The following is a 20639-nucleotide window of genomic DNA, read 5'->3' on the forward strand; positions in this document are numbered from 1 at the left end:
ACCTTATAGTATTACAATAATTTGGCAAAATTACAGAAAGGCAGTTTTGTCATAAAATGCCGTACACCTGTGAGGTAACTGAAAGTTGAGAACGAGAGAGATCTATAATGTAGAAAGAAGAAAGGAGTGGAGGCAAAGGCAAAAGAAATTTGGAATAGAAAAAGAAAAAGGAAGAAAGAAAAGGAGGAAGGACGAGGCAATTTCGACGAAGATAAAGGCCGTAAGAGAATACGCAAGCGCTCTGGAAAACTGGGGGTAGGGCCGCCGGGAAGCTGGATCACGTTGCGGGCGGAGCCATTTCGGCAGTGCACGGCGGTTAGGCGCGGACCTATTTGGCTGTGACGCCGCTCCGGCTTTTCTCCCGCTAGAGCTCAACTAAGACATAAGATGGCGGCGTGCGTGCGGAGGAAAAGTACTGCTGGCCTACCAGGTGTGGAAAGCAGCCAAAGAGCAAATCTGAGGAAAGTACAGAAGCTCGCCAACTTTTGTTTTGTGGTGAGTGCTGAGCTTCACGTCAGCTGGGAAAGTGTCCGTTAGTAAGGCTACACACTTCAGGATTGCGTGGCCTAAGTGGGGGGAGGAGCCGGCCTGTTTTCTCATTTTTCTCTCCCGCTTCGCTATAAAATATCGGAGAGTAATTTCTCTTTCTTTAGTCACCTTACCACCACTGAAAAAGCTAGACGGTTGTGGGTATTAGGAGGGATTCTGGGCCGTTTTCCTCTCATTTTTTCCTCATTTAAATGGGTTTTTATTGACACCACGTGGGCTTAAAATGAAAGATTTTGTGTCCCCAGAGGGCTTTCAGGAGCAGCCTAACCTCTTGGACCTACTTTCTCTTACGTTCTTCGTACTGTATTTCGCGTGCAGACGTTGTGGTTTTGATACTCAGTTTGTAACATATTCATGGGCTAGATTAAAAAAAAAATTTTTTTAATGTCCCTTATGCTTCAGATGAGAACTTCTGGGCATTTTAACATTTGTTCCAGAAGCACATGTTATGTCAGACGTAGGTGTGTGCGTCGGTGTACAGGTAATCTTTGGGGGGAATTGTTACATTATTTCGTGGATTATTGCCTTGATTTCTCACTGAGTAGGAAAAGAAGTAGATATTCCGTGTTCATATATGTTGATGAAAATAAATTTATATTAAGCATAACATGTTTGGGGAAGACAGTAAAAAATGTGCAGCTTTGTTTTTATGACGAGTAACTGGAAACAATCTGTATAGCCATCTATAGATTGTTGGAATAAATTGTGGGACCTTCGTGTTATGAAATATTTTGCAGCTGTAGAAACAGATTTACCTCTTTACACACTTTTTGATCTAGCGTATGTTAGATTGTTATGTGAGAAAAGTAAGTTGCAGATGCCCAATATATTCCTGTGTCTTTGGTGGGAGGGGTGATGAGAGAATGTAAGATTAACTTTTTTTTGTCCTTTTTTGGGGGGGGTTTCCACATATGTTATGAAATAAGTACTTGAAATATACAGACATGTAAAGAATAACACAAGAGATGCCCCCCCCCAAAACAAAACAAAAAACAGTGAACCTCTGTTTTCATCATCCAAACATAAAAATAATACATGACTATGATAGTTGAAGTTCTCTGTGTACCCATTCCTGGAGTCATCTCTCTTCTTCCTTCATCTGCAGAGGTAACCATTATTTAAACAGTGATTATATTTCCCATGCATTTCTTAAACTTTTGTGACATGTGAACTAGTCAATAAAAAGGATTAATTTTTAAGTGCCTCTTACCTGGATTACAGTAATGGGGCCGTTTGAAGTTTCTTCTAAGTTGAAGGCAGAATCTAATTAAAAGAAAAACAAAAACAGGAAATAAGTGTTGGTAAGGAAGTAGAAAAATCGGAACCCTTGTACATTGCTTTTGGGGTATAAAATGGTGCAGCATGGTTTTGCGATTTCTCTGTAGGTTAAACGTAGAATTACTGTGCTTCCTTGCCAACACTTGTTATTTTGTTTTGTTTTGCTTTTTCTAAGAAAATTAAAACCATTTTAGTATGTTTGAAGTATGTCATGGGTTAGATTTGCATTTTCCTAAAGAATGATTTGGGGCATGTTTTCATGTACTTGTTAACCATTTGTATATTTTCTTTGCAGAAATGTCTGTTCAGGTCCTTTGTCCATTTTTTAATTGGGTATATTTGTTGAGTTTTAAGAATTCTTTATATATTCTGAACTGTTATATATATGGTTTGGAAGTTTTTTTTTCCATTCTGTAGGTATTTTTCATTCTTTATAATGTCCTTTGGTTTGCTGTACAATTTTTTTTTTTTTAAATTTGAAGTCCAGTTTGTCTATTTCTTTTGATGCTTGTGCTTTTGGTGTCAAATCGAAGAAATTTTTTGTTAAATCCAAAGTCATGAAGATTTATCTCTGTGTATTCTTCTAAATGTTTTACGGTTTTAGCTCTTGTATTTAATGTCATTGATCCATTTTGAGTTCATTTTTGTAGATGGTGTGAGGTCCAGCTGCATTCTTTTACATGCATATAGCCAGTTGTCCCAGCATCGTATGTTGAAGAGACCGTGCATTCCCTATTGAATGGTGTTGGCATTGTTGTTGCAATCAGTTGAAATCAGTTAGCCACAGATGTATAGGTTTATTTAAGGTCTTTCAGATTTATTCCATTTGTCTCTATATCTGTCCTTTTGCTAGTACCACACTATTTTGATTATTCTAGATTGTAGTAAGTTTTAAAATTGCAAAGTATCGCTCCTCCAGTTTTGTTCTTTTTCAAGATTGTTTTGGCTTTGTGGGCCCCCTGCAATTCCGTATGAATTTTAGGATCAGCTTGTCCATTTCTTTGTAGGCCATATAAAAAAAAAAATAGGAGTTGCAAACCAAAAACAAAATAGGACTGGTACTGGCTTTTATAGTTATCTGTATAGTTATTTTTACCTATGTTCTTTATTTCTTCAAATACTTTCTGTTATTTCCTATTTCATATTACTTTCTATTATCTTTCCATTTTAGCCTGAAGAAGTCCCTTTGGCAGTTCTTTTAGGGTAGGTCTATTAGCAACAAAATCCCTCTTGTTTTCTTTATCTGGAAATGCCTTAATTTCTCCTTTCAGTTCTTTTGACAGAAATATAATTCACACACCATACAGTTAACCGTTTAAAGTGTATAGTTCAGTGGTTTTTAATCTATGTACAGCTATCACTGCAGTCATTTTAGAATATTTTCATCTCCTCAGGAAGTCATGCACTTTTTTAGCATGGACCCAGATCTCCTTGAGTCCTATCTCCCCAGCCCTAAGTAATCATTAATCTACTTTTTGTCTCTATTGATGTCCTAATTTTGAACATTCTCTATGAATGGAATAATATAGTATGTGGTCTGTTGTGATTGGCTTCTTTTACTTAGCATAGTGCTCCAACGTTCATCCATGTTGTAGCATGTATCAGTACTTCATTCTGTTTGTGGCTGATGAGTGTTACACATTATGGATATACCACATTTTGTTTATGCATTTATTCATTGATGGGCATTTAGGTTGTTTCCACCTTTAGGCTATTAAGAATAATTCAGCTAAAATATTCATGTACAAATTTCTTTGTAGACATGTTTTCATTTCTCTATGTGTATACTTTAGAGTGTTTTTGCTGGGTCTTACGGTAGCTATGTTTAATTTTTTGAGAAACTGCCCAACTCTTTTCCAAAATGGTGGCAACCATTTTACATTGACAGCAACAGCGTATGAGGGCTCTAACTTGTCTGCATTCTCACCAACATTTGTCATTTGACTTCATCCAATTCTAGCCATCCTAGTGGATGTGAAGTTGTATCTCATTGTTGTCTTCTTTCCCACAAGTTAGTCCTCAGAGGTGGTCCATAGGGAGGGGCAATTTGAATATGCCCACAATCACCCTGGGATGACTGGTTTTGTTAGGGCTGTCTTTCCCTTACCACACCCAGCAGCCCAGAGATCAGCTTGCTGGGAACTAATTGTTCACTGGTTTTCCATAATGCCCGGGGGCATAAACTACTTTTAAAAGTTAATCCCATCAAAATACGGGTCCTTTGAAGAACTAGTTTTTGAGGATAGTGTTTGATACTTATTTTGACCCTAGAAGGGCTCCTTGCAGTTGTTTCAGTCCCCAGCTCTCCCCTGCAAGCTAGTTTACCTACGTAGAGTTTAGCCTCTATATTTTTGAATCTGCTAGTGGGCTTTTGCTACAACCTCATTTGCTTTTTAGGACTCCTTAAGGCTTGACCTTCTCCATGCTCTTGTAAATGCAGTCAGTCCCTTTGGGAAGAAATTAAGAGCTTTCTGTTTTAATGTCTGCTTGAGCCTGGTCTCTGGAGGTGGGGTAGGAACAACAGCAAGTTTCACTCTGAGTGACAGTACTCTCAGGGGTGTATGGTATAGCCAGAGGTCATCTGGGTTTGCTTTTCTCTCCTCACAACCCAGGCAGGGATGATAAGATTCCGGGTCTTTTCCATGCACCATACCCAATAAAGTATAGATTCCACCAGTGGAGGCTGGAAGGGCTAGAACCCCTACCTCTCAACCACACTTGCCCAGGACTCAACCCTATTAATAGGCAGCTAGGGGCTGGATGAGAAACGGTTCTTCCTGGGAAGAAAGCACTCTGAACTCTGGACCTGGGGGAGGGGCGGAAAGGGAGCCCTATATTCTTGGTTGCAGGAACCTGGAATGGAGATTCTGCTTTCTTGAGCTGAAATGAGAGAGGGAGGTATTTGTTCAAATCAGACTCATCTTTCTTAGTGAATTTTTGAAGTCGTCCTTGAATATGTGTTTCTTCATTTACTGTTTATCCTTAGATCAGTTTCCAGAGGCTTTACATGGCTTAAAACAAAACAAAACAAAACAGTTTTCATCAGTTTCAGTGGGGAGCAGCAGGTCACTGGAGCTCCTCATACTGTCATGCCATAAGCTGATCTCTTTCTTTTATTTTTGAAAGACTATTTTTTATCAGATACAGAATTGTTGGTTGACAGCTTTTTTCTTTCGGCACTTTAAATATGTCATTGCATGGCCTTCTGGCCTCCATGATCTCTGATGATGGGTTGCTTCTCTTTTCTTGATTGTAGGATTCTTTTGGGGAATTTCTATTTGGAATATCTTTGAGTTTATTCTCTTCGGGGTTCATTGAATTTTTTAAGTTATGTAGATTGGTTACTGTTAAATTCTTTATGACTCTCTTATTTTGTTCTGGACCTCTCATTTTGCATATGTTGCTATGCTTGGTGTTGTCTCTTAGAGTCTTAATTTTTCTTCAGTTTTTTCTTTTTCCATTTCTCATACTAGGTAATCTTAATTTAACTATCTTCATGGTCATTTATTCTTTCTTCAGCCTATTGAAATTTTATGTTGAACCCCTCTAAAATACAGGGAATTTTTCATTTCAGTTACTGTGCTTTTCAGTTTCAGAATTTGTATTTGGTTCCTTTTTATAACTTCTGTTTCTTTATTGTTGTTTTCTGTTTATTGATCTTCTGTTCTCCTGGTTTTCTTTAGTTTTTGTTCCTGGTTTCTGTTAGCTCTTTGGCATATTTATGAAAGTTGATTTTTTTATAAAGTCTAATGTTTGGCCTTCTTTGGGGACACTTTCTGCTAACTTACTTCTTTCTGTGAATGGGTCATACCTTCTTGTTTGTTTATATGCCTAATAATTTTTTAGTGAAAATTTGCCTTGATAAATAGGCACACTTTGAATTTTGTTATATGGTGGCTCTGGAAATCAGAGTATTCCCCGTCACCAGGGTTTGTGTTGTTGCTTATTGTGGGGGTGCAGTCATCCACTTGTTTAATGATAGTCCACTTGTTTGAAGTCTAAACTGTTTTTGCAGACTATATTCTTTGTCATATGTGGTCACTAAAGTCTCCTGCCATTATCTTTGTTGTCAGGTAGTGACCTGATAAGATTTCTTTAAATGACAAAATTTACAGCCCCTTTCTTCTTTGAGCACTGTCCTGAGAGTAGTAAGTTTCTGATTAGGTTCTAGACTTCTAAAAGTTGATTCTTACATTTTTTTTGGCCACTTTAATAATTTCAGTGGAGGGATGGATTCTAGGAGTTCCCTATTCCACCATTTTTGGTGTTGTCCTCTTGTCTCATACATTTGATACTGTGATTGTATTATAATTCAGTTCATAGTACTTTTTATTAATTTTGCTTGTGAAAAAAATTTGCTTGTGATTTCTTCTTTGACTCATGGGTAATTTAGAAATGTATCATTTAATTTCCTAATATTTGTGGAATCGCCAATTTTTCTTTTGGTTTCGATTTTTAAAAATTCTGTTGTGTTGGAGAACATACTCTTTATGATTTGAGTCCTAAGGTTCTTCAAAGTATGGTGTGTGGGTCAAATCTAGCCTGTTGTCTGACTTTGTATGACTAGAAAACTATGAGTAGTTTTACAGTTTTAAGTGGTTTAAAAATTCACAAGGAGAATTGTGTTTCTTAACTCACGAAAATCACGTGACGTTCAAATTTCAGTGTTCATAAGTAGTTATACTGGTATACAATTATATTTACCTGCATGCCCGTTGTCTATGGAGTCTTCCATTGTACAACAGCAGACTTGAGTAACTAAGACGGTAATCATATAGCGTGCAAAGACTAAAATATTTACTCACCAGTTCTTCATCAGAGCTTGCTTACTCTTAAACATCTCTGTACCTGTAACTCCACATTATGCTGCCACCACCCCCTCATCAGCAATAAGTGAGAAAAGATTTTATGTTATAGCATTCCTCTTAAACATGGAATAATAATAATCTTTTTACATCTTACCACTTAATGAACTTAAAAGGCAGAAAAAAGCACACTGAACAAAAAATATTGGTGACTGATGTATGAGAAAAACTACAACTATCTTATGCAAATAATTTTTTTTTGTATGCATTCTTATGCACATCTCTTCCTTCCATTTTAATTTCTTTCCAAACTTAAATTTACCAAAAAGAAGAAATATTAAGCCTTTTTACATTCAAAATAATTTATCTTTACTAATGTACACGTATACATTCTGTGTAGTTATAGTCAACTTTTCTTAAAAATAACATTTTATATTTCGTTTTTCCTCTTTAATGATACTTCATATAGTATTATTTTATATCTGTCAAGATGGGCCACAGAGGTGTAGTTTCAAATAGGGTTTTAGTATTGAATTTCCTTTTTTTCCGTTTTACTGTTTGATTCCCCTTCACCCATCCCTGCCTCCCATTGCTCCCCTTCCCCCCATTCTCCATACCTCTGGCAACCACCAGTCTCTTCTCTGTATTTGTGAACTTGGTTTTGTTACTGCTGTTTTAGATTTCACATAGAGCTCAATACAGTACTTGTCTTTCTCTGTCTGCGTTATTTCATCTAGCATAATGCTCTTGAGGTCCATTCATGTTGTTGCAAATGGCAAAATTTCATTTTTTTTATGGCTGAATAGTATTTCATTGTATAATATACACCACCCTTTCTTAATACATTCATTCATCAGTGGACATTTAGGTTGTTTCCTTATCTTGGCTATTGTAAATAATGCTGCGGAGGAAGGTGGAAGTGTATATATATCTTGGAGATCCTGATTTAAATTCTCTTGTATATATACTCAGAAGGGGACTTGTTGGATCATGTGGTGGTTCTGTTTTTGATTTTTTGAGGAACCTCCATAATGTTTTCAGTAGTGGCTCCCCCAGTTTACATTTCCACCAGTAGTGTACAAGGGTTCCTTTTTCTCCACATCCTCACAAACACTTGCTACTTCTTGTCTTTTTAATAATAATCATTCTAATAGGTATGAGGTGATATCTCATTGTGGTTTTTTTTATTTGCTGATGATTAGTGATGTTGAGCATCTCATCTTTTCATGTACATGTTGGTTATCTGGTTATTTTCTTTGGAAAAATGTCTATTCAGATCTTCTGCCCAATTTTTACATTGGATTGTATAACTTATGCCAGTAATTTTTGACTCAAAGTATGTTGGAAAAGACTGAGAAGGTAACAAGGTTTACTTCGAAAAGTGAATAAAGCAGATTAAAAAAAATGTCAGGCCTGCATAGATCTGGAGAATATGAGGAGAGAAATCTATCACTTGAAGCTGGCTTCAGAATGACATAGATGATAGAATTAATGGTTTAAGGATTTTAAACTTACTGTCAATGTAGAGGAAAGACTGAAAATGTTAAGTTGAAGTATGAAAAATATAAAAAAAATTTCCACTTCTGAGAATGAAAAGTATAATTGATTTTTAACTTTTAAAATGTTGAGGGAGTTTCCTATCTTCTTTTGTTATTAATTTCTAGTTTAATTATATTATGGTTTGAGGTAATACTTTCTATACTGTTTTTTATGTATGTTAGGCTTTGCTTTACATGAGTGTTCCTTATATACTGAAAAAGAATGTGAATCCTGTTGTTGTTGGATTGAGTGTTTATACCATTGATTTGTGTTTCTTTTGTCAGTTTTTGTTTCATGTATTATGAATCTCTATTAGGTACATATACTTTTAGCCCTGCTGTGGCTTCTTGTTGAATTGGCCCTTGTCTTATTATGTAATTCCCCTCATTATTTCTGGTAATTTTCTTTGCCCTGAAATATGTTTTTGCATTTTATGTATGGTATAACCAGTCCTTTTCTTTGGTTGGTCTTTGCATGCTGTGTATTTTCTCATTCCTTTACTTTTAGTCTTCATATATTAATATATTTGAAGTCTGTTTCTTGGAGACAGGATATTGTGTCATGGTTTAAGTTTTTTTTTCTTTTCTTTTCTTTTTTTTTTTTTTAATCATCCTGATAGTCTCTTGTTTTTGAGTTTTAGTGGTTAGGCAATTCATATTTAATGTAAATTTGATATGTTTGGATTTAGGTTTACTACTTTATTCATTGGTTTCTCTTTGTTCCTCTTTTCCCCCCTTTCTGCCATCTTTTGGGTTATTTCAGTACTTTTCAGTTTTCCATTTATTTTATTATTTTTTACTATATCTTTTTATGTAGCCTTTTTAAGTAATTGCTTTAGGGGTTACACTTTGTGTTCTTAAGTTTTTCTGTCTAGTTTATCCTATAATTTTGGAATGTAGAAACGATAACATCTTTTACGTCCTTTAACTTTCTTTCATGCTGTAATGTCAAGTACTGCATTGGTATACATTGAATATTATCAGAAGATGTTCATATCTTTTGTTTTTAACCTTGAAACAAATTTAAATAATTCAAGAGAGATAAATAATCTGTTGCATTATCCAGATAAATATTTCTGTTACTCTTTATTCTTGATGATTCAGGTTTCTTTCTGGTATTTCCCTTCTACATAAAGAACTTTTTTTGTAACAATTCTTACAGAGAAGCTCTCAGGGGCTATATACTCTTAGTTTTCTCTAATGTGAGAATGAATGTCTTTGTTTTACTTCCATTCCTGCTGGTAATTTTTCTGGATAGATTATTTTAGGCTGACATTTTCTTTCTTTCAGCCATATAAACATGTGTGACACTTTCTTCTGGCTTTTGTGGTTTCTGATGGGACATCATTTATTTGAATCATTATACCTTTATGTGGCAGTATTTTATTTTTCTCTTGGTGCTTTTATAATAGTTTCTTTAGCTTCACTTTTCGGCAGTTGTATTATGGTATATCTGGTTGTGGATTTCTCTGTGTTTATCATTTCTTAAGTTTTCTAAATTTCTTGAATCTGTAGGTCTGTGTCTGTTGCAAAATTTAGGAAGTTTTCAGGCATTTATTTTCTCAAGTATTTTCAGTCCTACACTCTTTTCTCTTATCCTTTTGTTATTGTCTCATCATTCCCTAAGCCTTTGTACATTTATGCTCAATATTTTCTCTGTTAGTATTGGATGGTTTCTATTTATCTCTTTATGTTCCTTTGCCATCTCTATTGTGCTGTTGAATCTGTCCATTTATTTTTAAATTTTAGTTACTGTAATTTAATTTTAAATCACTTTTAGTTACTGTATTTTTAACTTTAATTTTTAAAAAGATTTTATTTTTAAAAAAGATTTTATTTATTTATTTGATAGAGAGATCACAAGTGGGCAGAGAGGCAGGCAGAGAGAGAGGGGGAAGCAGGCTCCCCACCAAACAGAGAGCCCAACTTGGGGCTTGATCCCAGGACCCTGAGATTATGACCTGAGCCAAAGGCAGAGGCTTAACCCACTGAGCCACTTAGGCGCCCCCAGAATTTTCACTTTTTTGATTGCCTGTTAACAAGATTTTCACTTTTAGTATTTGTTGCAAGAAAGTTTATCTCAGTATTTTTTCCAGCATTTTTATAAATAGTTATTTTAAGGTCATTATCAGATAGTTTTAAGAACTGTAATTTTTTTTTTTTTTTTTTTTTTTTAAGTAGGCTCTACGCCCAGTGTGGAGTCCAATGCCCAGTGTGGAGTCCAGTGCGGTGTTTGAACTCATGACCCTGAGATCATGACCTGAGCAGAGATCAAGAGTTAGACACTTAACTGACAAAGCCACCCAGGTGCCCCTTGTTGGGGTTTTTCACAATTTAGGTCATGTTATGCAACCTTGGCAATAATGCTACAAAAGTAATGCTGTCCCATTCTCTGTTTATCATATGTACATGTTGTCATTGTATCTTAATACATGTTAACTTTCATCTCTTGGTTAAAGTGTACCAAAGTATGCTTCTATAAAGTTACTGCTTTTTACTTTGAATTTTATATGTATCTTGTGGGGATATACTTTGAGATTGTGCAAACGTCATGTTTCTAATACTTTTTACCCACTGATTCTATCCGTCCATGCCTCTTACCTTTCACAATGATTATGTTAGTGTTTCAAGGTTATTTAGGATTTCCATTATTCATTCTTTGTTTAATAATTGGCAATCTGAGGGGCATCTGGGTGGCTCAGTGGGTTAAAGCCTCTGTCTTCGGCTCAAATCATGGTCTCAGGGTCCTGGGATCAGCCCTGCATCGGGCTTAAACCTCGGTGGAGAGTCTGCTTCCTCCTCTCTCTCTCTGCCTGCCTCTCTGCCTACTTGTGATCTCTGGTCTGTCAAATAAATAAATAAAATCTTTAAAAAACAATTGGAAATCTGAAAGGAATAGCTGTTCCTTCTCCCCATTTTATTTACTTAATCAGATATTTATTAGTATGGACTCATTGATACTTATTTCATTCTTTTGGTTATAATCTTCATGCTGTCATTTTGTTGTAATGGCTCTCAGGTTTAGCCACTGGCCTTTTCTTCATGTTGGCTCCTGTGTCCTTTTGATATGCTCCCATGTTTTTTGAGCATTGTACTCCTTTCTCACAGCACAGTATGTATTAGACACATCTGGTTTTTTTCTCTACCCAACTCTAGAATCAACCATTTTTCTAAGGAATCCTGATTCCTACTGGAGAATGGTTTTTAGAAAACAGTATTTGTGTACTCATTGTGTACTCTGTATTGTGTACTCAAAAACACACGTCTATGTGGTATCATTGTTTTTAGGTCCTCTCACTCAACAAAGTATATGTTTATAATCACGTGTAGACATCCTTCTTTCTATAAGTATCTTCTGTACATATGTGTTATGTGTGGTTGTGTGTGTCTGTAAAACCATGAATTCATATTAATATGTGTGATTCCAGATAAAAGCACGGGCTTCTTTCTCTTCTAGTCTTCCCATTTTTCTTTATTGTAATTCCTTTTTATGAAAGTGAAAAACCTTATTCTCATTATCCTTGATGTATATATATATAGGTATATATACTTGCTTGATTTTAGAATGTTAGAAGTTTTTTGATTGTTTCTATATTTGAAACAATTTCAAAATTACCAAAACATACCCCTTCAGAGAGCAAATTTCCTAATTAGAGTACAGTATTTGTGTACAATATGTCTTCAGTCTTACAGTATATAGTCAAAAATACTGTTTCTAAAGTTACTTAAGTCAGTTCTTTTCTTATCTGCCCAGTTAAATATCCTTATGTTATCCATTTGTTTTACAATTCAGTTGGTTATTTTTTGTATTCCATTTTGGGTTTCCTCCCATATGTTGGTTATGTTGAAATATGTATTTATATTTTGGTTATGTGAAATATTACCATGGTTCCAGATGTTAGACCTATATGAGAAGGTTTATAAAGAAAGTGTCACTCCATTCCTCATATTATACATAGGAAAAACATTCCTAACCACTCCCTGTATATAATCAGTCTTGGTAGTTTCTGCTTTATACTTCTTGAATTTCTTCTGCAGAAGCGAACTGATACATGTGTATTTTTGTATATCCTTTTTTTTTTCTTACATGAAAGGTTGCAGACTAGCTATTCTTTTGGAATTTGACCTTTCTTATTTTCCATTTCAGTATATTCTCAAGAAGTTACTCTGTATCAGGTAATAGAGATCTTCCTCATTCTTATTTTGTTTCATTTTGTTTTACTGCTGCCTTTTTATCTCCTTGTTGGATACACTATTGTTTAGTTAACTATGTATGTGGGCATTTAGATATTTTTCAATGTTTTCCAATTGCAAACAACTAGGTTATAGAGAAAAGCTTTGTTTATATATATTTTGTATTGTTGAAGATGTATCTGTGGTGTAGACTTCCATGAGAGTTGTTAGTTGCTTTTAAAGGTGGTCTTGTTAAGTATTGCCAAATATCCCTCCAAATGATTGTACACTTAGCATTCATACCAGCAATATGTGAGAGTACCTATATCCTACAGCTTCACCAGTTGAATGTAGTTTTTTTTTTTTTAAGCTTTTATTTATTTATTTGACACAGATAGAGCGAGTATAAGCAGGGAGAGCAGCAGGCAGAGGGAGAGGGAGAAGCAGCCTCCCTACTGAGCAAGGAGCCGGATGTGGGGCTCCGTTCCAGAACACTGGGATCATGACCTGGGCCAAAGGCAGATGCTTAACCGACTGAGCCACCCAGGCACCCCTGAATGTAGTTTTAAACAAATGAAGGATTTTACCAAACATGATAAATTTTTTGCATTTAACAACAAACCGTGGTCATGCGTGTATACATATGCATACAAAATGCATAAAAACACAGCTACGTATCTATTTGCAATGGCTGAACCTTTTATCCCCGTATGTGTGTACCATATTTAAATAAGCCTCTGCTTTTTTATTTAAAGATTTTATTTATTTGAGAGAGAGAGAGGAGGAGCAGGGGTGGGGGGTGGAGGGATTGGGACAAGCAGACTCCTGGTGAGCCTGGAGCCCGACGTGGTGCTTGTTCCCTGGACCCTGGCACCCCCAAGCCTCTCCTTGCTGGGTCTGTAATCAAAGGAATGAGAGCGATACAAAGCGAAGGTCAAGCAAAGCTTTATTTCGTGCCAAGCATTGAGAATCAAACCTACCGATCGGGGCTGCCTCTTACAGAGAGCGACCCCTCCCTGCCTTACAGACTAACTTTTATAGAGCAAAGGCCATGTGGTTGAGGCTGGCTGCATGCAGGTGGCCAATGAGATTGTAACACACAGAGAAAGCTGCACAGTCATGCTAGGTAACACATGGGTGGACCAATTGAATACAATTCACCCCATAGTAGCTATTCAAACTAACCTATCACCTTGGTCAGAATTGGCGTCCCAAAAGGCGGGGCCCACACTCCTTGGTAGCTAGGGAGACAGTATGTGCGCCCCACTGATTGGATGTCTCCACCTGGCCCAACTCATCCCTGCATGGGGGGCTCTCTTATCTCTACCCGACCTGACCCACCCTTGTATTTGGGCTCTGTTATCTGGGACTGGTAGACCATGTTTTACAGGTTTCCTGGACTTGCTTTTAAGTAGGTTCCCCTGGGGTGGGGGGAGCAGGGTTAGTTTAAGTTTTACTGCATAAACAACAAAATCAGTTTAACTGGATGGAATTGCTCTGGCTAAATAGGTCCTTACATCCTAATGAAACTTTTAGTTTTTTCACGATTACATATAGTGGTGTGAATAACTTCATAGTGGTTGTGTTTTGTGTTTTTGTTGGAGTCATGTCTAAAATCAGTTTCTTTCATCAGTGTTTTAGTTTTCTGAGTATACTCTTATATCTCTTCAGTTAGGTTTATTTGTTGGTGTCTTATGGTTTTGGTGCAATTTTAAATGGGATTGATTCCTAGATTTCCCTTTCTGCTACTGCTTTATTGGTGTACAGAAGTGGAACAGATTTCTCTCTCTATTTTTTTAAAAAGATTATTTATTTATTTATTTGACAGAGAGAGAGATCACAGGCAGGAAGAGAGGCAGGTAGAGAGAGAGAAGAGGAAGCAGGCTCCCCGCTGAGCAGAGAGCCTGATGCGGGGCTCAATCTCAGCACGCTGAGATCATGACCTAAGCCGAAGACAGTGGCTTAACCCACTGAGCCACCCAGGCACCCCAGATTTCTCTATATTGATTTTATATCCCACATATGTCAGTTTTAGCAATTTTTTGGTGGAGTCTTTTGGGTTTTCTGTATGGAGTATCATGTCTCCTGCAGATAGTCTAAGTGTGACTTCTTCCTTGCCTGTTTGGATGCCTTTTCCTTTTGCTGTCTAATTGCTGTGGCTAGACTTCAATACTGTGTTAAATAACAGTCGTAAGAGTGGACATCTGTGTCTTTTTCCAGACCATAGAGGAAGAGCTCTCAGTTTTTGCCCATTGAAAATGGGCTTTTTGTATATGGATTTTACACTGAGGTATGTTCCTTCTGTCTCTACTTTGTTGAGAGTTTTTATCATGAGTGGATCTTGTACTTTGTCAGATGCTTTTTCTGCATCTGTTGAGAGGATCATATGGTCTCATCCTTTTTCTTTCTTTCTTTCTTTCTTTTTTTTTTTTTTTTTAAGATTTTATTTATTTGACAGAGACCTAGCGAGAGAGGGAACACAAGCAGGGGGAGTGGGGGAGGGAGAAGCAGTCTTCCTGCAGAGCAGGGTGCCTGACGTGGGGCTCGATTCCAGGACCCTGGGATCATGACCTGAGCCGAAGGCAGTTGCTTAATGACTGAGCCACCCAGGTGACCCCCTTTTTCTTTTATTAATGTAGTGTGTCATGTTGATTTGAAAATATTGAATGACTGTTGTTGCAGCCCCCAAATAAATCCGACTTGATCATGGTGAAATCATTCTTTCATTCTTTTCATGTATTATTGGATTTGATTTGCTGGTATTTTGTTGAGAATTTTTGCATCCATGTTCATCAGTAATATTGGTTTGTATTTTTCGTTTTTAGTGGAGTTTTTGTCTGGTTTTGGAATCAAGATAATATTGGCCTCATAGGATGAGTTTGGAAGTTTTCATTTTTGTTTTTTTGGAGCAGCTTCAGAAGAATAGGAATTAATTCTTTAAATGCTCAGTAGAATTCCCTTGTGAAGCCATCTGGCCCTGGACTTTTGTTTGTTGGGAGATTTTTGATTACTGATTCAGTTTCTTTACTGGTTAATAATCAAGTTTTCTATTTCTTGCTGTTTCAGTTTTGGTTGTTTATATGTTTCTAAGAATTTATCCATTTCTTCCTTATTGTTCAATTTGTTGACATTTAATTTTTCATAATATTCTCTTATAATTGTTTGGATTTCTGTGGTGTTGGTGTTCTTTCTCATCTTTCACTTGTGATTTTATTTATTTGGGTCCTTTCTCCTTTTTTTGGTTAATCTGGTTTAGGGGTTTGTCAATTTTTTTTTTTAAATTTTATTTAATTATTTAACAGAGATCAAAAGTAGGCAGAGAGGCAGGCATAGAGAGAAGTGGAAGCAGGCTACTGGATGAGCAGAGAGCTTGATGTGGGGCTCAGTCCCAGGATCCTGAGATCATGACCTGAGCTGAAGGCAGAGGCTTAACCCACTGAGCCACCCAGGTGCCCCTGATTTTTTTAATATTTTCAAAGAAACAGCTCCTGGTTTCATTCATTTGTTCTGGGTTTTTTTTTTTGTTTGTTTGTTTTAGTATCCTTTATTTCTGTTCTAATTTTTATTATTTCCCTTTTTCTGAGGACTGTACTCTTTCGTTTCTCTTTTTCTAACTCCTTTAGGTTAGGTTGTGTATTTGAGATTTTTCCAACCTAAGGTTAGGTTGTGTATTGAGATTTTTCTTGGTTCTTGAGATACGCTGTGTTGCTGAATACTTCCCTCTTGTGATGGCTTTTGCTGCTTCCCAAAGGCTTTAGACCATTGTGTTTTCATTTTCATTTGTTTCCATGTATTTTTTAATTTCTTCTTTAATTTCCTGGTTGACCAACTTATGATGTTTAACCTCCATGTATTAGTGGTCTTCCCAAATTTTTTCTTGTGCTTGACTTCAGTTTTCATAGTGTTGTGGTCGGAAAAGGTGCATTGTATATTGAGGCCTGGTTTGTGACCTAATATGTGATCTATTCTACAGAATGTCTTATGCGTACTTGAAAAGAATGTGTATTCTGCTTTGGGATAAAATGTTCTGAATATATCTACTAAGTCCATCTGGTCCAATTTGTCATTCAAAGCCATTGTTTCCTTGTTGATTTTCTGCTTAGATGATCCGTCCATTGATATAAGTGGGGGTATTAAAGTCCTACTCTTTGCTGTATTTTTATCCATGCTTTCCCTATGTTGGTTATTAATTGTTGTATATATTTGCTTGCTCCCAAGTTGGCGGCAGAAATACTTTGATTGTTAGATCTTCTTGTATGAATTGTCCCCTTTATTATGATACTGTGTCCTCCATCTCTTGTTATAGTGTTCGGTTTAAAATCTAGTTTTTCTGGTTTAAGTATTGCTACTCCGGGTTGCTTTTGACATTCATTGCATGGTAAGTATTTCTCCATTCACTCACTTTCAATCTGCAAGTGTGTTTAGGTCTAAAATGAGTTTCTTGTGGGCAGCATACAGATGGGTCTTGTTTCTTTTATCCTTTCTGATATCCTGTGTCTTTTAATTGCCAAATTTAGTCCATTTACATTCAAAGTAGTTATTGATAGATATGAATTTAGTGGCATTTTATTACTTGTTTTATCATTGTTTCTGGAGATTTTCTCTGTCCCTTTCTAGTCTTTGTCACTTCTGCTTTTTCTTTCCCAGCCAAAGAGTCTCCTTTAATCTTTCTTGCAGGGGTTAGTGGTCATGAACTCTAGTTTTTTTTTTTTTTTTTTTTTTTTTTTTTTTTTTTTTTTTTTTAAAGATTTTATTTATTTATTTGATAGAGATTACAAGTAGGCAGAGAGAGAGAGGAGGAAGCAGGCTCCCTGATGGGCAGAGAGCCCGATGCGGGACTCGATCCCAGGACCCTGAGATCATGACCTGAGCCGAAGGCAGCGGCCCAACCCACTGGGCCACCCAGGCGCCCTGAACTCTAGTTTTTGTTTGGGAAAATTTCTCCTTCTATTCTGAAAGATAACTTTGCCGGATAGAGTATTGCTGGCTGCAGATAATTTCCCATTCAGCTCATTGAGTATATCATGCCATTCTTTTTTGGCTTGCCAAGTTTCTATGGAGAGATTTGCAGTTAATTTTATGGGTCTTCGTAAGTTAGGGACTTTCTTTGTCATGCTTTTAGAATTTTTCCTTTATCAGTATATTTTTCAGATTTAACTATAATATGTCTTGTTACTAGCTTCTTTTTTTGATTTTGGTGGGAGTTCTCGGAGCTTCCTGGATTTGGATGTCCACTTCTTCCATCCTTGTCATCATTACATCCAGTCAGTTTCAAATCTCAGTTATTACATTTCTCATTTCTGCTTGATTGTTTCTTAACTCTCCTCTTGGTGGTAAAGATCTCCCTGATGTCTTTCATGCTTTTCTCAAGCCCAGGGACTTTACGATTGTTGTTTTAAATTCTCCATCAGGCATATTATTTATATCTGTTTCGATTAGATCTTTGTGATCTTTTCTTGTTTTCTTTTGGTATGAATTTATCCTTTTGGGCACTTTGACTCCAGCTCTGTCTTATGTGTGTTGGAAAAGTCTTTTACGTTTCCTGCTCCTGAGAATGGTGGCTTTACAAAGAAGAGGTCAGGTAGTGTACAGGGCTTGGCACTTCAGTGAATGTCTGTGGTGTGTACTGCATGCGCTCTGCTTTCCCTCATGCAGCACTCTGCCTTTTCTCTCCCTTTTGCAGCACTCTGCTACGCTCTTGGGTCAGTCATCTGCAGAGGTCTTCCTTTCCTGCAGTGAGCAGTGTTTGGCTCTTGGCCAGAATATGGTGGGTTTTAGCCAGGTGTGCTCTGGTCTGCTTGTTACATGAGAACTGATACTACTTCCATTAGAACTGAAGTCTCCCAGAACTCCGTGGTCAGGGGAGACTCAGTCACTTGTCTGCCTTTGGCTCAGGTCTTGATCACAGGGTCCTGGGATCGAGCCCTGCATCAGGCTCCTTGCTTGACAGGGAGCCTACTTTTCTCCCTCTTCCCCTCCATACCACCCCTCCCACCTCCGTGCGCTTGCTCTTGCGTGCTCTCTCTCTTAAATCTTATAAAAAAAAAAAAAAAAAAAAAAGGAAGAACTCTATGGTCTGTAGACCTGGTGCATGCAGGGCTTTCTGCTGGTCTTCTGGGGAAAGGGCCTGCTGTGCTTTTCCTTACTTACACTTGCTAGAGTCAAACATTAGCAGCAGAGTGTTCAGGGCTGGGGGGGGTTATTGGGGGGGGACGGGGGGTGGTTAGGGAGCCAGGCAGCCAGTGTTGGCGCTGTGCTGTTCATTGAAGTTGGTTTGTGCTGAGAGGCAGTGGAGTGAAATGGCGCCAGCTATTCCTTTTTTTCCCGGAGAGGGAGTCTGTGCTTGGTGCTCTCAGGGAAGCACTCAGAACAGTGAATAATTTCCCCTCATGTGTCCCATGTGTTAATTCAGATCAGTTTTCATACTGTCTCCAGGTTGCTTGCCTTCTTGGAGTAGTTTATTGCACTTTGGGCTGTATCCCAGCCAAGCTTGCTGGCTTTTAAATGGCCAAACTTTAGGGACTAGGTGTGCTGGAGGCCTGCGATGGTCTTCTGGGGTAGGGTCTCACTCCACTAGAACTAATGCAGGTTTTGATCAAGAAGGGCAGTCACGCCAGAGTGCAGGGGTGTGGGATTTGGACCAAAGTGGGCTGAACAGCCAGTTTGATTTATCCACCCTCAGCCCATGTCTCTGTGCCTGTGCTGAGGGACAGGGGAAGGAAATGGTGGCTCTTGCTCTTTAGTCCATTCTGTCCCTGGAGAGGCAAAGCCACCTCTCACAGATAATGCTCCAGGAAGTGTGAACAGTCTGTCCCCATGTGCTATAGGCAGTCCTCAGATGGTGTTGTCTGCCTCCGGTTGCATGCCTGCCTTCTCTCTAGGAGTAGGGCAGTGTCCCCAGGTCTCTATTCCAGCCAAGCCTGTGGACCTCCAAAACTCAAGGCCTTAAGTCCTGCTTGTTACAAAAACTCATGAAAATCAGCCTCTCTGGTTTTCCCAGCCAGTGGCTTTGGAGGAGTGTTCTCTTGTGTGTATTCCTGTGCATACCATTCTATCTCACCTTTCTCTGAGACCAGGGCTCCTTCCCTGGCACAGCACCCACAAGTCCATTTCTCCCCCAAAGCACCTCTCAACATTTCCCAATTTCCTTGATGTAGCCTCTTCTCTCCCTCTAGTTGTACAGTTTGTTCTGATAGTTCCCAGGTTGATTTCTTGGGTACTTAGAATTTTTGTACGGTCCTCCTACAATGCTGCCATCTTAGCTCTTTTTATTTTTCCCACTTTTCATATTTAAAAAAATATTGCCAATTTGGTGAAGAATGGCATCCCAGTGTTTTTTAAATTTGTATTTTTAAAAACTTTGAGTAAGTTTAAAATTTTTCTCAATTTTAAGTATCATTTTTATAGGCTTTTCTTTCTTTCTTTTTTTTTTCTTTAAAGATTTTATTTATTTGACAGAGACACAGCGAGAGAGGGAACACAAGCAGGGGTTGGAGGAGAGGGAGTAGCAGGGACAACAACGTGGATGTGATCATGACCTGAGTCGAAGGCAGATGCTTAACAACTGAACCACCCAGTCTCCCCTTCGTAGGCTTTTCTTTTGCAAGTAGTTAATACCCTTTTTTCCTGTTTATCTGTTAGATTTTTGATAATTTCTCTCCAATTTTAAATAATTCTTTGTTTAATTTGAATGTAGCCCTATCTGAAGTTAAATTGCAAATATTTGCCCTGAGTTTGTTAGTTACCCTTCTTCCTTTTTCTTCAACTTAGATGATGTAGGAAAGATGTTAGGGTTCGAAGCTGACGACCAAGAAGGAATTCTTGAGACATCTTTGGTACAAAAAGGTGATTTTATTAAAGCATGGGGGCAAGACCTGTGGGCAGAAAGAGCTGCACAGGGATCATGAGGAGTGGCCCATTACATACTTTCAAGTTGGAAGGGGTTTTGGATACTGTAAATCTCTAAGGAATTTGGAAGCAAGGTTTCCAGGACCTTGAGGGGGCTTGCTATTGTTGGGAAAAGGTCATTTATTACCACCTAATATAACCTTAGTTATGAGACCCTTCAGATGTATACCTGTGGGCCATAAGCGTGTAGGAAGATTGCCAACATGTATCTTGCGGGGAGGGGGGTGGTTAGAGATAAAGGAAGTTTCCAAAGGAATTTTTTTTTTTTTTAAAGATTTTATTTATTTATTTGACAGAGAGAAATCACAAGTAGGCAGAGAGGCAGGCAGAGAGAGAGGAGGAAGCAGGCTCCCTGCTGAGCAGAGAGCCCGATGCGGGACTCGATCCC

The 20639-nt window shown here is 37.7% G+C and overlaps 1 long non-coding RNA gene across 8 annotated transcripts in view; it reads left to right on the plus strand.

The window, feature by feature from the left end:
- The first annotated feature begins 331 nt into the window (after window positions 1–331).
- LOC131820869 (uncharacterized) overlaps window positions 332–20639 on the plus strand; it is a 127381-nt gene continuing 107073 nt past the window's right edge. For 7 of the 8 annotated variants that reach the window (XR_009349810.1, XR_009349811.1, XR_009349808.1 and 4 more), the window contains exon 1: window positions 340–495. This is a non-coding gene — a long non-coding RNA (uncharacterized LOC131820869). Of the gene's footprint in view, window positions 496–20639 lie in introns of all 8 variants that reach the window. The other variant, XR_009349809.1, reaches the window with a different exon arrangement.

The sequence above is a fragment of the Mustela lutreola genome, chromosome X (genome assembly GCF_030435805.1).
Source record: "Mustela lutreola isolate mMusLut2 chromosome X, mMusLut2.pri, whole genome shotgun sequence".
NCBI lineage: Eukaryota > Metazoa > Chordata > Mammalia > Carnivora > Mustelidae > Mustela > Mustela lutreola.